General features: G+C 38.0%; 1 protein-coding gene across 5 annotated transcripts in view; it reads right to left on the bottom strand.

Moving 5' to 3' along the window:
• PPM1B (protein phosphatase, Mg2+/Mn2+ dependent 1B) overlaps positions 1 to 12,941 on the bottom strand; it is a 60,840-nt gene that overhangs the window by 32,335 nt on the left and 15,564 nt on the right. For 3 of the 5 annotated variants that reach the window (XM_082303377.1, XM_082303374.1, XM_082303378.1), the window contains exons 3-4: positions 11,032 to 11,370; positions 3,243 to 3,386 (exon numbers count right to left, since the gene is read on the bottom strand). The gene's annotated coding sequence lies outside the window, so the exon portion shown is untranslated. The remainder of the gene's footprint in view (positions 1 to 3,242; positions 3,387 to 11,031; positions 11,371 to 12,941) is intronic. The other 2 variants (XM_082303376.1, XM_082303375.1) reach the window with 1 other exon arrangement.

The following is a 12,941-nucleotide window of genomic DNA, read 5'->3' as shown; positions in this document are numbered from 1 at the left end:
GAAACTTTGTGACTTTGACTGCAGTGGGTTTGGAAGCCAGCAGCTTAGACACCAGATCCAAGGGGGCTGTAACCTTCAACAGAAAAGACAAAAAAATACAAAGGAGCACCAGGAGCTAGGTTAAGGGCTATAACCTTTCTAGCTATGTTGTTAACACCAGAAAAACAAGCTTGTGATCCTTTCAGAGATTAATTTTATAGTCTGCTTTCTCGCACCTTACTAAAACATGGATGATGCTACTTAACTACAGATCTTCCAGCTCAGCTTATGTGGCAACCATCTGTCTCCCATGGACAAATTGCATACTTTATGCTGCGGCCTCTTATTTTTCTGGAATGCAGCTCAATAGGTACAAAGTTAGAGACCACACCTCAGACATTCAAGATGAACTTCACAAAAACCTTGAAAGTGGACTCCGAATCTAGCTTTCTAATCACAGCACTCACTACAAAGTCATCAGTGCCCAGGTTGATGTATTTTTTAGCCACAGAACTTTTAGCAGGCAGTTTCCTTCTTATTTAAGTCACAAAAGTCAATTTCACATAATTTCTGCGGCCAAATGAAAACTTAAAAAAAATCCAGTGCTTTTCTTAGCTACACAGAACCCTGTGCTTGCCTGTGTGACTTCTGATTATCAGCAGCCCTTAGCTCGGATTAGCACTGCTGCTAGGGACTTAACTGAAGGAGTATGCAGTGTCATTCTCAGTAAGAAAGAGACTACTGTAGTCAATGTCATCTTTAATGTCACACATTTTAGGTTTTCAGGTAACATATTCAGCTGTTCTTTACCAAGGCTTCCTCCAAACACTACAAAGACTGGGAAATTCAATCCTGTTTGTTACCTGCAAACAGTTTATCAGAGTTACAGAGTAACTACACAAAAAATAATACATAACATAGGCAAATACCCAGGCTGGTTCACCAAATACAACACTGGGCCCAGACAATGCAAAGCACATTATTGCTGCCAGCACCTGCCCAGGCTGAAAAGAATGAAAGCTAAAGTCTTTAAAAGTAAATATAGCTCTGCCTAAGTCACCATTCATGCTCTTGTACCATTTTCTAGGAGTAGAAATTTGGTGCAGTGGCATTTCAGTGAAATGGGCCTAGCTGGTCAATTCAGGTATTACCTGTCCAGGCATATTATCCTTGACGTTACATTTTGTCCTTAACTCAAGCCCTGCAACTCAGCGTGCCTTTATTACATCACCTGGAAGCCTGCACTGTCCTGCTGCCTATCCCTATTGACCATGCTATGACAAAATTTATATCCTATGATATTTTCTGAAATTCCTTGTCCGTATCTGCTCGTGTTTCCTGTAGCCGATAAGCACGTTCTCATTTCTTTACTGGGCTGTTCAAAACAGATGCACATGTGGCACTTGGATACGACAAAGCATTAACTTAGCATAAAAGTGATCCTTCGCAAATAAAGTTTATAATTATTTCTATGTAGAACTGCTGATTTGGTTTTCTAAATTCACTAAAACACCAAGTATTTTGAGTTAAATTTAGTTTGCTCCTTTTCAATCATCAATCTAACAAACAGCAGCCAGGTTTTTACTACAGAAATAGCACCTCAGATTTTGAAGAAAAAGAACCGAAGTTTATCCACTACACTACTGGTATAAAACTGAAGAATTTTACTCATTAGCATGACACATTATGTCACTAGGAGTGAGTTCTCCCTGGCTCTAAATTTAGGCATTTAAGACAACTTTTCTTACCTTTTCCAAAGTCTGTTTACAAAAAGCTTCAGACATGCTTTTGTGAGAATAGGGCAGCAATGAATCACCTATTCATATCATCAATGACTTGTTCTTAAACAGGTCTGAAACACCAGAATAAGTGTTCTGCAGCAGGTCTGCAAAACCACAGTAAACCAATAAACCTTTATTTACATAATTGAGGGGTGATTTCTTGATTCACACAAAAATCTGAGGAAGCCAGACACAAGGGTTGGGCTGGATGAGTGCTAAAGGCCCACTCAAATTAAATGTGACTTGCACAATGTAAGAAGGGTTGTGCCTTTTTACAACATGTTACATCACTGCAAAATAAGCACAGACATTAAATCAACACAACACTAACAAAAAACCTCAAAACAAACCACATTTGAACCCTTCTTTTATTTTAACAGCAGAATAACTAACACCACCTCTTTGGCACAAACCTGTCACTGGCTTACAACCTATGCATTATTAACTTCAGAGTAAGACAGATAGGACTGCTTCAGACCAACACTCCGGACTCCTGCCTGTCACTACAGAAATGTGGCAAGCAACTCTTCCTGTCAAAGACACCAAAATGTGAAATCAAGACTGAAAAAACTTAACTTGATCATAGTTCTGAAAACAGACACATGCAATAAAGCTATTTCAAAGACAGTCTTCAAAACACATAGGCCCGGTTTAAAAACAGAACTAAACCTTTCAGAAACAGACAACCCAAAACATGCAATCTCTATGACAGGTATTTGTGGTGATGTGGGTTTTTTTTCCATTACTGCGGTCTTATAGCATTGTAATTATCCTTTTTTAAAAAAGGATTCAAAGAACGTTGACTCTTAGTTCCCTATACACGAGTTCAGAAGAAGGTGACAGAGTGTGACAAGAGTTCTCCATTGTCATCAGATAAAGTTAATGACAGAAAACCAGCAGCCAAAACATTTTCACTGACCTGGAAAAAAAGACATCAACCTTTATCCTTGAAAAGGTGATTCAAAAGCTGAAGCTACAGGGAACCTTGTACAGGAAATTTAGAGATTTTCTGTAACTGATTAAAACAGGTAATTTAAGTAGTACTGTTGCTGTTAGTGCATTTAAGGAAATACAGACCTTGTAGGGAAAAAAGCCACAGGCAGACAGTAAACTGATCTCAATCACAGTGGGCAAAACACTTAATGACTTTTACTGACACTGTACAATGTGAGAACAAACTTCTCCAAAATTTGGCTCAGCAGACATTTTAGGTGGTGAAAAATTACATTTCCCTGCCCCTCATTTATTAGCAGTGCTTTGTATTGCAACAGAAAGAACCTATACTTGAAATTATATTTCCTCCCTGTTAAAAAAATAACAGTAAGCAAAATTCAAATACATTTAAAGAACAAAAACATCATTTTATCCAACCTGTTCAGAAACTTCCATTAAATCCACAGTCAATTACAAATTAAAGACACAGTCAAAGTAAAAGCAATGACATATTCCCACAAATTTCGAAGTGGCAGAATTCGTTCTTACCTGTAATTTTAACCTTGTCAAGGTTCTTGTTCAGTGCTGAAGAATTAGTTTACATTCCTGCTGCCAAGAAGCACGTAACAGAATGACTTGCAAAATCTTGAGATAACAGTACAGGACACAACATCTGCTTTATTTTGGTATTTCCTAGAAAGAAACAAAGGAAGTAGTTAGCTACTCCAGATGGTATACAACAGATTTGTACATGAATTCTTTCATGAATACAACTTTTTCCTAAATAGAAGCGTTTGAACTAAAGCTGTGCCTGGACGTGCAAAGACCTTTCAGTAAACACTCTAAACATCATGTTCAAGATTTATGATAACAAAGAATCAGATTAATATTTTTCTCTGTTTCCCTCACCAACACTGACAAGCACTTAAAAAGTCATCAGCCTATTACCTGCCACTCAAGTCCCTAAATTAGTAACAGAAGGAATAGCTTTTGCATGCCTGCTAGCATCACTGTGCTGTCTTAATTTTATTCACCTACTCAGATGACAGAGTACACTCCTTGAGTGTTTGACAAGACTTAAACCCACCATGTGCAACATGTGTAATTTGTGAGCTCTTTATTCAGCTTCCTTAGATGTAAGAATGCACAAGAGTTTAAAACAAAAGCAATAAGCTTCAATTGCAAAAGTATTTCAGATCCTCTGAAATAGGAATCATTACATTTCTTTAAAAATAGTTCCTATAAAATTAACCAGAAATTCAGCTTAAAATGTAGAAGTAGCAAATAACTAACAATTCAGATATGTGGATCAACAACAGCATCTACCCATTGTTTTGAACAGCATACAAATGCCCCAAATCCTTCATGGATCAGGGTCTACATATTCAATCTTATAAACCACTGTATCTTACAGAAGTTGTCTTAAGAGTACACTGGTAGAAGGAACTACTGAAGGAAAAACTCTGGATAACAGCCAGCTTTGTCTGGGGCAGGAGAGAAGTACAAGCCTTATTGTGACACTGAAAATTTTAAACTGATAAAAGCACTCTGATGAGCTGAGTGAGAGGAGACCTACCTTGACTTTAAGCCCACTGATGGAAGAATGGAGCTACAACATTTCATTATGGCTTGCCTCTTCCAGACACTCAACAGTGCTTTTCAACTACTAAAAAGTGTCATAAGCACAAAATTGCTCAAAAGGACTACTTTGCCACCTTTTGAAGAATTGCAGGAGTTCAGTAAGTTTTATGCCTGTAGCTCTACACTGCTGCAAGCCCTGTATTTTCCCCAGCATCCTCTCTTCTTATGCACCACAACAGGATGGATTGTTCAAGGAACCAAACTAATCCAGAAAAAGTCAATTATTTCCTGTCACTTGAGGTCTCCAAAACAGCTTAGGAAATGCCAGATCAGCCAAGTGTCAACGACAAAAATGCAGAACTGAGAAATGCTGCCAATTCATATTTGTTTCAAGTATTGTGTAACTACACCTTAAGCAGCATCCACTAAATCATTAATGAACTCTGAAAAAGTATTCTAAAACATTGTATTGGACTACAAGGCAAAGCTCTCCCCAAAAGGTAACAAAGTTTCCGTAGAAAAGTTGTTTCCACGTCAAGGAACTTCAGGCAATAAAATGAAACACACCCAGGGCAGATTCACAGAGTTCTGTGAAACAGCTTAACTGCCTCTTCTAAAACACACGGGGTTTTAGGGCACAGACACAGAACACGTGGCTAGGACACAGCTCCCTCCACGCACTGTCTCCCACCTTCAGACGACCCCGCCCAGCTAGGAGGGGTACAAGGTGTTTGCACCTGGAAGCGCTCAGGAGCCTCAGTGCTTCTGATGTTAATCCAGAGGCCTTTAAAAGCGGCAAACTCACAAAAGCAGCCCTTGGAAGATGAGCATTATGCTTTTCAAGGCAAGAACCTTGAGACCTCCCAGATTCTACAGAGGATGTGAGAACACTCCTTAGACAGGGATGACTTTTAGCCAGAAGGTTGCTTACAGTAGGGCAGATTCAAAAACAGGTATTTTGGGCTAAGAGCATTTACCTCAGAATATCATTGTATTTACACAAATTCTATGTACACTTCTGAGAAGTGAGGAAAGCAGTATTCAGTGTCTCAAAACACAAAAGCACCCTAAGATAGAGACTCCACCACTGAACATGGCATGAAGAAGGGACACTACTTCTACTTAATCTGCACAGTAGCAACCCTTACCTCTCCAAATCAGCCGCATGGGTTTTTTTCCCCTCAGTATGAAAAGACATTTAGATTCATTACAGAGCTTTGGGGTAACAAACCATTATATCTGGCTCCTAATAATTTGAGTGCCAGAAATGCTCACAACACACAAATGTAAACATCTTGTCCAGATTGCTCATCATAAATTACATCACAAGAATAAAGCTGAATGTGTCCTACTAAAGGCTTAACAAAGTTACAAGATGTATTAAGCATTTTATTTGGCCTGCTTAAGTCTTTGTGTTATGTATAATATTTTAGTAGGACTAAGTTAGTTCAGTAAACTGTTTTGCTACTAAGTCACCAGCACCATACAGTAGGATAGTTTTTAACTGAGAAAAACTTAAATATTCCTGGGCTAATAAAACATTTTAATTTAACCCTGTTTACAGTACTTTCTTCAGAAGGTAAGACCAAAAGCCATCATAAGTAATTCACTGCTAAAGAACTAAACTCAATATCCCAAAAGAAGCACATTAAAAAAGACACAGTCCAGAGAGATTTGAAGAACCCCATCTTGTTATATTACGGAGTGCAGGCATCAAATGCTGGTTTTCCTGATGATCAAATACACACTTAATAATGCTAGTAGCAAAGCACTAATGATCCTCAGGCTGAATCCTAATGTTCAAAACAAACAAAACCACTACAACACCCAGTTCTTTGCAAGTTTCCAGACTCTGGTCAGAGAAGTACCAGAAAAACAATGCGTTTATTCTGCCTCACAACCAGCTAGACCTGAACACTGACCTTTCATGGATAACCAAATCATTGCTGCTTTAAAACAAGCAAACAAACAAACCAACTCACTGACTGAACATCAACAGAAAGCACTATAATCTGATGTGCCCTGATCCACCCTATGACAGCACAATACCACCACCGCCAATATTGTCCCCCAGAACTGTAAACTGGGTCACACACACACACACAAAGATTTTGCAGAAGTAAAAGACAGAAGAAGGGAGAAAGAAAAGAGCAGCAGTGTATGCCAAAGGTTAGCTAGTAAACTGCAACCTACCAAGTGCATGTTTCCAACATAGAGTAAACCTAAAATAACATCCCTTTCTTGAAAGAGGCATTCACTGGGCTACCTGACTTTTTGGGGAAGGTGAGAGCACATACCAGGGGAAGGCACATTCATGTAGTACCTATATAAATTATTGTACCAATATGACAAAGCCAAAACTAAACCAGGAGTTATTTTCTGCTTGCTTACTTGATACAACGTACAACTTCCACCCTAAAGAGAGAGTTGTTAATCCATTGTAATAAAAGGATAATGAATTCTCTCTACGTTTGCCAAGTGGTTCTTCATTCCATACAGAACTAAGACTGAACAATGTCTTGATTTGTGATTCTGTTGTGAACCAACCAACACTGAAAAAAGTCTTGATTTGTGGGTTTGTGGGTGTGGGGTTTTTTGACGATTTTTTTCCTCCCTTTTCAAACATGGAAGCTGCACTGAAACATTCACATTAAACAGTTAAAGTAAGGAGAACTAACTAAAGTTCAAAACTAAAAACTCTGTGAAGCAATTTATCCTTTTTGAAGCAGTTAATATAATATTATGGTTTTGAAAAAATCCGCAAAAGTATCCTTCCACTGTGTTTTAGAAGTAAAACCCAGAACTTCTTGAAAAGCTAAATGTCTTGAAATAAATTTACTTGGGGTCCCAAAGTTTAGTTCAGCAAGTTGAAGTTTGCAGTTCAAACTTCTACAGCCAGTTAGTAATATAAACTATTAAATGATGAATTCCCAACAGGAGTACACTGGTAGACCCGTATTTCACACTCACCTGAAAGCTTGATAATATCATGGGCTTAGCATTCTAATTAGGTCCATACTTCTAAACTTCACCTCACAAATAATCAACAGCATCAGAAAGCTGCTTTTTGATACATCTTACAAACGATATTCTAAACCTTCTTCCTGCAGACCTGTCTTTAATACATATTTGCACTTCTGTAATTCTGAAATTCTCTGTGACTCACTTTCAGGTTAGCTTTAGATCAGTAAATTCGCATTACGGCTGTGTGGATATCTTGGCAGCAATGGTAGCTTAAGTGATATTTGCTCTCAGCAGCCTGTTCTCGCTCCATGCCCTGTGGCTGAGTAGACACACAGAGAGCTACGCTGGTACAAGTGAATGCCTGAAGCAGAGACTCTGCATCTGGCTGATGAGGAAATCAAACTTTGTTGAATTATACAAGCAGAAGATGAAGGAACAAAAGCCAGCCTTACTGGAATTCAGAATGCACGTACACAATCTGCATTTCCCTACTGGGAGATCACTGGCAAGCACTTACTCCTCTGTTCCTCTGTAACAGATCACAGTAATGCTTAGCACAACTCAAGCAGAGAAATGTGGAATCATCTCCATCAGTTATGCTGGGCAGCTTTGCAAACAGACAGCTTTAGGAAGAGAGGAGGCTGAAGAGCACAGCCATCTAACACGCTTCAGCAAAAACACCCAAGTACAAAACACTTTCATTTTCAGCTATCTGACCTTTAGCTGAACTAAGGAGAAGGAAGTACCCTCAAGAGTTAAAATGTATTCCACTTATATGTTAGTTTTCTTTAAAAAAACCCCTCAACTGAAACAACAAAGCACTGCAAACAGAGGACTTTTACTCTGAACAAACATGTTTATTGGGGCTGCTAGGACTTTCTAGAGAAAAGCTTGCAACAGTTTCTAACTAGCTTTTATCTTACCTTACATAATTGCAGTAGAGTAAGTAAAGTTCTAGATAGACACTATGCCTTCCACAGCAGTCCAGGAGTCACAGATTGAGAAAGAGATGTGTTTGTATTCTATATGGGCTTGTGTTTTCCCTTGATGCAAAGAGCAGAGTCTACAATCATTCATCTTCCTGATGGGGATTCAAACTTCAGTTCAGACACACCGAAGTGATATGCATGGGAAACCTAAGATCATGTTTACTATTACTGCAGTGCCTATCATTTGAGCACATTGTTACAGTGTTTCCCCATGAGGCAAATTTAATATCACATTACTAGCTAGAATACCTGGGTAGCAATACCTAATGAGTCAGTTTGAAAATATCTGTCCATTTGTCATCTTTGTTAACATCTAGCTTTCAAACTGATGTTTTAAAAAAATACAACCACAATGGGTAGACTACTTAAAATTTGTAAATGCCCATCTGCACAAAACCAGCCTGAGCACCGGTCAGATGTTCAGAGATAGAATCCACCACACCTGTCACCTAATAATATTACAAGACATCTCTTCTGAAGTCCTCTGGGCCAAATCAGCATGTCCCTAAACCACACCTCACTTCACAGTCTCATTCACTCTACCTACTATAGCACTATTAAAGAGCATCTAGAGTCTGTCACTCCTTTCCCTAGAAGAGCAAGGTGTTAGCAAACTAGAGTAGTTTTCGAATTCAGAAGAAATCTTGACAATAAAAACTTTCTCTGTTGATTATGCAATAGAAAAGGCTTAGCCCTTCCTAGTTAAGCCTTTCAAAGATGGCAGCTTAAGCACAAAACCATAGAAAACTCCTACAGAATCACTTGTTAGCAAAATCAGAGTAATCAATATGGTTCAGATCAGTTAATTCAGTAGCAAGTACGTGCTTTTGGATAACAAAGAAACTCCATTGTTACAAACTTCATTACACTGTAGGATAGAGAGGTAAGAAACCTGACATAATTGTATAATTTCATTACTAAGATAGCAAAGGTGACTGAGCTACAAAATTTTAAGATGCTTTAACTGTAAGTTACAGTCAAAGTCTGATAGTTTTCAAAAGATTAATATCCTTCGGAGTGTCTCGTATGAAACAGTCACAAGAGGAAAGAACAGATTATCTGACTACCTTGACTAATTCCTCTCTGAACAGTATTCAGTGATTTTTAAGCCAGAGTCCTCAAAAATTAATATTTATCTGGGTAGAGAACCTCACCCTACCTCCTACTGGCTACCAATGCATTTAGAACAGATCAGCTTTTGCACCAAGTCTTGCTATCATTGAAGCCAATTAGGAATTTTTTATCCTCAACACCACATCTTAAATTTCTGCTGTTTCTGATGCAACAAAAAAGCTTAAACCTGGTTTATACATGTCTTTTTGGACAGATCCTGTATTTAAAACAAATATCCCACAAAGGATTCTCAAAGGCACAACAGCATCACATTTTGTCTATTAGGGGAATTAAGCCATTAAAATATATGCATGCCAACTAATCACATTTTTCCCTCTCTTACAAATGATACACACAACCCTACGTGTGACCATGAGTATATCCAAAATTTAGAAGGAATTTAAACTCCACAAAGTGGGGTGAAAAATAAGAAAAAAATATCAAAATAACAGTACTTCAGTTAGCACCAGGTACAAAAAATACAGCAAGAATTCACTAGTGCTGGTATGCTTGACAGTGACTGAAATCAAGCTGTATCAAATTTAGAAAGAATAGTAAGAATGGGTTTTTATTTCTTTATATATGATACCAGCAATCAGAGAAAGGATCTCCTCTCTCTAAGGTTCCTCCTCATCTTCTAACAGTAAGTCTTCAGGTATAAATGCACTAGAACTGAATCATCACAGCAGATTTAAAAAAAAAAAAAACTTGGCCACTGCTGATGTGCAGACAGTTACAGAAGGCATAAATTCTCTGCCACACTACTTAGACACTTGGATCTATTTGCGGCTTTTTTTAGCCATGTTACCACTTGCTAAATTTATATACATCAGGAGTTAAATTAAATGCAAAAAAGGTCATTCAACACCACAATAAAATCACCAGCATGTTCAAATTGGTAACATAACGAAACCAGCAGTACAAGCTGCCAAATATTAAAAGTTATGATGCTATAGGCATTTTAATGTTTACTGCAAAGCACACAGCTTGGAAAGAGAGAATTCAAGCATCTGTTATGTCAACTCACAGCCTACACACACAATCTTTCAAAAGAAGTAATTTAAGTAATACAGGAACTGAAGGCTCCAAATAGGAATTGTTACAATACATAGTTATTATTATATCTCCATTACAGTTTTAGAATATTTTTTCCCTTTGTCTCTTCCATGTTAAGATGCTGCTTCTAATTACTAGCAAAGTTACTTCAGTAACAGCACTGTATTACTACTAAGACAAACGGTACTTAGAAATGTAAAGGCAATTAAAATTTAACGGGGTCCATTTGTTTAGAAAGTAATTTCCTTATTGCTAACACACATTTATCACCTTCCTAAATCAACCTGATTTGATTAATTTCAAATAAGGCATATCTCCAAGTATTTTTAAGGCAGTTATAAACAAACACTGAAGAGAAGCAGCTGATCATACCCAATACATGACTATGTATTCTAACACTGTAACAGAATCAATATACCTGTAGTCACATGATATTCAATTGATAGTATGGTATGGAAAGTCATGTTTCAGATCAGAGATGACTTGTCAATACTAGTTCAGAAAACACACTACTCCCCCCCCTGCTCTTTTACAGGATGCTCTACTTTTCCATCAGGCTAGAGAAACTTTTTAAGAAGTCTAATTAAAAAAATTACTATCTCTAGGAACTGCAGAGTGAAGCAAATTTCCATTACCTTTTTTTCTGGCAGCAGCCTCCAGTATCATTGCCTGGACACATGGAATCTTTTTCAGGTGTCTGCATTGAGGCTATCTGAACTGCTTCACTTGTCATCTAAACAGAAGAGTACTTGGCAAGAAGCAGCCACGTGGCAATTTACAAGCTTAAAAACTCAAAGTTTTGTCCAATTCAGACTGCAACACATAATAAGTCTCTTGGATTCACTTTTAATAAATAGTTTAAACTCTCAATTTGCAATATATATTGCAATGCTGAAGTTTCAGGTCTCTCTACTGAGTAAACACTGTTTTAATTTTGCCACTATACAAGTATCACAATACATGTTGAACTATACCTGCAAAAATTCAAAGGGCAATTTTATCAGTAAGAATGCTAAAACTAACATACAAGAAAGAAGATCATGCCAGTTTTCAAGAAATCAATATTAGAGAAGGTGCTTAAGGACATTATAGGCAGTCAATGCAGTAATGATAGACTTGACAGCCAAAAGGATTTCGGGAAAGTTAGCATGTTAATAATTCAACATTCGCTTTATGCTACTCATCATATCAGACATCAGCTGCAGGCAAATTTGGATAACACAGATTAAGACAGCATCTCCAGCTCCACCAAAGGTTACTACTGCTCCTGTACACTGCTGGCTCCGAGACACACCCTTGCTGGACTGAATAGTGATGGGAACATCTTAGCACAAAGACACATTAAAAAAACACATTAACTGTAGCAAGGGGCAAACACCCTATTCTGCCAACCCATTTATGAGACAACTTGTCAAGACATTTAAAATTGTTTAAATAAACATTTAATTTTAAAATAAAAATTTAAAATAAAATTAAATTTTTAAATAAAAAATTTAAAATAATTTAAAAATTATTTCTATATTCCAAAGTTCACATTTATCACTTTATTACCACAAAGCTTAACCAGCATGTATTCTATACCAGTGTAACAAACCATCTAGATCAAACTAGGAAACCATAAAATAATCATGGCACACTAAGGAATACTCTTAAGTATTCAGGCATTTGCAGAATGACAACTGAAAGAATCAGATGAATTTAGTGGTTTAAAAGAAAAGCAGACAATTAGCTTGGGGATTACACAAATAATTCAGTAAAACCTACTACATAAAAAATAGACCCCCAGCCACAAAAACTCAGAAACAGGTATGTGAATAGAACACTGCTGATCTGAGCTTTCAAACGGATGCTGAATGCAGCACAATGAACACCGATTTCAGTGGGTTTCCACCCCCCCAAAAACTGAAGAGCTAGCATTAGGCAACCAGCTGCCTAATGCAGGGCTACTTATACATTAATCCCCAAAACATCTCCCACACTCTTCTGAGTGTCTCCAAGATCTCTTCTATGACTGGAGACCATGGCCGTGTACTCTCTTTTCTGTGCAAATACCATCTCTGTAAAGGGATAGCTATGTGCTTCTCCATTCTTCACAGAGTGGTTTGAGTTGGAAATGACCTTAAAGATCACCTAGTTCCAACCCACCTGCTGCAGGCAAGGACACCTCTTACTAGACCAGGTTGCTCAAAGCCCCATCTAACCTGGCCTTGGACACTGCAAGGGATAGGACATGCACAATTTCTCTCGGCAACTGACTCCAATGCCTCACCACCCTCACAGTAAGAATTTCTGCCTAATATCCAATCTAAACCTACCCTCTTGCAGTTTAAAGCCATTACCCTTTGTCCCATCATAGCACACCCTTGTCAAAAGTCCCTCTCCAGTTTTCTTGTAGGCCTCCTTTAGGCACTGGAAGGCTGCTGTAAGGTCTCCCCAGAGCCTTCACTTCCCCAGCCTGAACAACCTCAACTCTATCAGCTTTTCTGCATAGGAGAAGTGCTACAGCCCTCTAATCAGCTTCACGGCCCCACACATATGTGTGTGC

This window comes from Coloeus monedula (assembly GCF_965178545.1).
Source record: "Coloeus monedula genome assembly, chromosome: 2".
NCBI classification, from domain to species: domain Eukaryota; kingdom Metazoa; phylum Chordata; class Aves; order Passeriformes; family Corvidae; genus Coloeus; species Coloeus monedula.
The sequence above is the reverse complement of the archived record's forward strand: the minus strand, read 5'-3'. Positions and strand labels throughout refer to the sequence as shown.